Source organism: Alosa pseudoharengus, unplaced genomic scaffold (assembly GCF_046254945.1).
Source record: "Alosa pseudoharengus isolate Yale_2024_CS ecotype anadromous, Long Island Sound unplaced genomic scaffold, YU_APseudo_1.1 YU_APseudo_1.1_scf_10, whole genome shotgun sequence".
In the NCBI taxonomy this organism is placed as follows: domain Eukaryota; kingdom Metazoa; phylum Chordata; class Actinopteri; order Clupeiformes; family Clupeidae; genus Alosa; species Alosa pseudoharengus.
The window spans coordinates 17238871-17243303 of record NW_027468565.1 but is presented as its reverse complement, the minus strand read 5'-3'; the positions used below and the strand labels follow the sequence as shown (position 1 = coordinate 17243303).

The 4433-nt window shown below is 36.6% G+C and overlaps 1 long non-coding RNA gene across 1 annotated transcript; it reads left to right on the top strand.

Moving 5' to 3' along the window:
• Nucleotides 1-1180: 1180 nt before the first annotated feature.
• On the top strand, nt 1181-3725 carry LOC143102494 (uncharacterized). Its single transcript, XR_012982597.1, has 4 exons — nt 1181-1432; nt 2579-2646; nt 2837-3011; nt 3376-3725. It is a non-coding gene; the product is annotated as an uncharacterized LOC143102494 (long non-coding RNA).
• The last annotated feature ends 708 nt before the right edge of the window (nt 3726-4433 follow it).

Below are 4433 nucleotides of genomic sequence, written 5' to 3'. Positions count from 1 at the left end.
CTGAGCAGGAGCATGGCAGCAGTGATGGCGGATGTGGGAACCAGCTCCAGCTAGACCAGAGCCAAAACACTGTCTTCTTCATTAATGTACTGCAGCCAGCCACTGAGGGTGATAGACCCTTGGTTGCTTCACTTTAGTGTGCACACTTTTTCATTGGGGGCCAAGCAGAAAAGCTGCGAAGGCACCCATTGTGTTTGTTAGTTTTCTTATTATTATTTTCATTGAATTTTCAATATGACTATGAGACTATAAAAAAGAGTCAACACTGTAGGGAATTCTAAATAAATAGTTTTATCATTATGATGATTGGATTTTGCCACAGATTCACAGACAGGAATAAGGGGGTTGGCTGCTTGAAGAGTGATTCATCAAGACTCATGAAGGAACTCAAAGACATGAAGGAACTGCACTGCTTACAACTGTAACAAAATACTGTGGTGCTATAAATAGACTGATATATTGTTCATTCAGACAAATTAAACAAAGATATATCTTATAGTTTTTAATCTATTTCTTTACTAGATTTATGTCAGCACTATTCAGTTTATCTAATGTGCTGTTTAATAATGCTGCTCGCTGTTATGAGGATGGTATTGTTATCTCTGCAAGGGATATCAATACACATGTTATTTACCAACAATAATGTAATGAACAAAATAACAACAAACACAATACCAAAGTTGTCAAACTAGTTAATCGTATAATAATCCACTTAGTTGATTTTTCCTTGTGCTGACTATGTGACAACCTCGTTTTCTGTTGCTTGCCTACTTTGAGCAGGCATCAAAAAGACTTGTTTCAGCCTCTTCACCTACTCTCACTGGGTCTTACCCGCATCCATGAGAGAGAAATTATTTTTCTAAAGGCAGATTATCCAGTCAGTTTCTCTGCTTAAGGGGTATTGTATCTTTCTTGGCCTCTAAATGGTCTTGTGTGGGAAACTCCTTCTGTCCTATGTTCTCAGTTGATCCCTTTTAATCTTTCAAGATGATGTTGCCTGAACTTGTAAAAATGTACTGAAGCATGTTTTCAGTAGACTATGGAGCAGGGTATGCTTTATCCAAACAATATTTGTATGACCGACACATCCGCTCAAAAAGTAGGACACTGGATAAATGACAGTTTCATAAGATGAATAAATGTCTTGTTTTGTGTACACTGTAAAAAGTTTCTGTAAATTTACACCCAGATTCTAACATTATTCACCGGTTTTCTTTAATAAACAGGACTTTCCGGTCATTAGTAAGACTAATATGTAAAATCAGGCTCCAACACTGTTATTTACCACGCCCGTAATGTTTATTCTGGAACACACGTACTTCCTGTTATCTATTAACGTTACCTTCGTTCTGGTGATGGGAAGCTGTCTGCTGAGAGAAGACGATACGTTGGAATCATACCCAAACCCATCGAAAGCCATCAACACAATAAGGTGAGTTTATCTGTCACCTTTGACCAGAAATACAACGTTTGAAAGCACACTGGTCATGTTTATATTAAGTTGTATAATACAACATCTCTGAATGTTACCCTGCTGAAACGAAGTTAGTAGCAGTGCTATTCAGCTAGCCAAGACCGCGCTTTCGCCCTTCTTAAGCCATGCGTTATCGTTATCACTACACTTGTCGATCACATTTTACGTTTCTTCATTGCAATCTGGAGCCATCTAAATGTATTGGTATGTGTAGGGTATGCGTAGTTTTTGAAAGTTTGACTCGCGGGATTTACCTGCTATAACACGTGCTTGCTAGCTAAGTCTGCTTAGCATCATCAGTTTAATAAACCAGTGGCCAAATAAACAATATGGCACAAACGGATCGATCAGTGTTGACTGCTGCTTTCAGTGTTTACTTGTATGCATGGATTTCGCCCGTGCTGGTAATTACTTAAAGTTGTGTTAAGTCCTTCAGTTTAGAAAGCTAATGCTAGTTAGTAGCCTATCTAGCTCTCCATAGCAGAGGTGGTTGCATGACACGCGTATGGTATTCCTCCCGAGTTCATTTGAGCTAGCGGCATGCAACAGGAAGATGTTTACATGTCAGATATGTGGGCATCAGTCCACTGCGTCTATTTATGTGAGCCATACCTAAATTCATGACAATATACCCAATATAGACCTTCCATGCTGTGTTCCAGATTGGCAAATAAAATTTAAGAGACATGCAGGTCTTGGATTTCCCCTGGGGATCAATAAAGTATCTATCTATCTATCTATCTATTTATCTATCTAGGTCTTTAGACGCACATATATAGAAACCATAAACAATGTGGTTTTGATAAGACGGACACTATTTCAAAAGCAAGCCCCCTTACTTTGCACACACATTCCTCACACAAACATCTTATCACACCCGCCTCATCACTTTTAATCATTCAACGGCAGACACACACACACACACACCTTTCATACTCACCTTGCAGACAACTCACATTCACTCACTCCTTACATACATACACACACACACACACTCAGCGATTACATTCACTTTCTCACACACACACACACACACACACACACACACACACACACACACACACATCACAGAGTTGTTGAGTGCCTTTCTTTTCTTTTGCTAAGGGATGTGCGACCGTAGCTGATGTTGAGTCTTCCAAGCCTACCTGTGACGCCTCGCCTGATATTACTAGGTATGTTTGTTTTCATTCACTAGAGTAATAATGATCAACATATACATATTTAAATCAACTTTTGAATACTAAATGTTTTTTTTTCTGTATTGAATTTTGTTTGGACAAAATCCTAAAATGAATCTAATCATAGTTGACTTGACATGTGGATCTATATCTTAAATTGAATATGATAAATTATTTTTTTCAGGTGAACGACAAGGTAATCATCAAAAGTGGATGGTCAGCATTGAATCCTTAATCGTTTGTGAAGGGTCCAACCTCGCCACATTTCTAACAGGCCTTGCGACATGTTTCTCCACCTTCTACATTCTGAATCTGCAATATCAGGAGGAGGCAGCGTGCACCCTTGAATTCATCCAGAGGTAAGTTCATGTCACACTTTCAAACCAGAATTTGTTTTATGTGTGGTATGTATTGGGGGGGTTGTGTAGTAGTCTACTATGTAGTTATAAGCACTACTAACACCCTCTGAAGAGAGCAATCATGCATAGTACTGCTGTAATAACCACATATACTTCTACTTCATACAACTGATTAAATCAAATATAAATGCAGTTACAGTAAGTAATAAATGTCAGTTAATTTCATTGTGAGAAAGTGTGTTAACGTTACAAATTCACATCCGATTCATTCACTTTGGCACAATTTTCCTCTACATGAATCCTAGTGTACCCTATCAGTTTTTGTAACTCTCTCTCTTTCTCTCTCTCTTTCTCTCTCTCACAGAAAAAAGGCCCAGAAGAAGCCTAAGAACAATCACTAATAAGTAAAGTGAATGTTATACTTGATTTCTCATGAATGTTACTTGATTTCCTCCCTGATTATCATTTATACTCATCTCTGTACTTTAAATTCTTCTGGACATAATCTGTCAGTTTATTCATTCTCACATGTACACAAGCCCAATGCGATGCAATGATATTGATAATTATCTGTGATAATTATTCTGTATCTTATTTGATTTTGAAATAGTACTACTGTAGATAACATGTCTACATTTTACATACATATGTGATACACAAGCCTAATGCAATGTTTTTATTTTCCATGATAATTCTTTTGTACCTTATTCACGATTTTTGAAATACAACTAGATCACGTGTCTACATTTTACATTCATACGTGATACACGAGCCTAATGCGATGTTTTTGTTTTTCATGATAATTCTTTTGTACCTTATTCCTTGTTTTTTGAAATACGATTTTCAAAATACAACTAGATAGCGTGTCTACATTTTAAACGGGCCTAATGAAATGTTTTTGTTTTCCATTGTAATTCCTCTGTGTCTTATTGCCTGTTCTTTGAAATCCGATTTTCAAAATACTACTATGTATCTACATTTTACATTCATACATGATACACGAGCCTAATGCGATGTTTTTATTTTCCATGATCATTCTTCTCTGTCTTATTCCCTGATCCTGAAATACGATTATAGTCAGTCTACATTTTCCAAAATTACTATTTATCTTGCTTCATGTCCCTTCATCTTTCAAAAAGATTACTTTACTGTTAGACTGTCAAGTAAGTGCTGTGAAATAAAATATCTGTTAAATTACAAATAAGTAACTGATGTGAAAACATGGATTTTTATCTTTAAAATGTTGATTTGTGGATGAACTCAATATATGGCACTTGTTTCCTGTAATTGTAAAAAAATAAAGACCTGTTGTGTAACTAACGCGAAGATCACATTTTTTTCTTGTTACCCAACATGAAAATTATGTTATACAGGAATTTAATGTTATGGTAGTCTGCCGTTAAACAACGGGAAGCTCCTGGA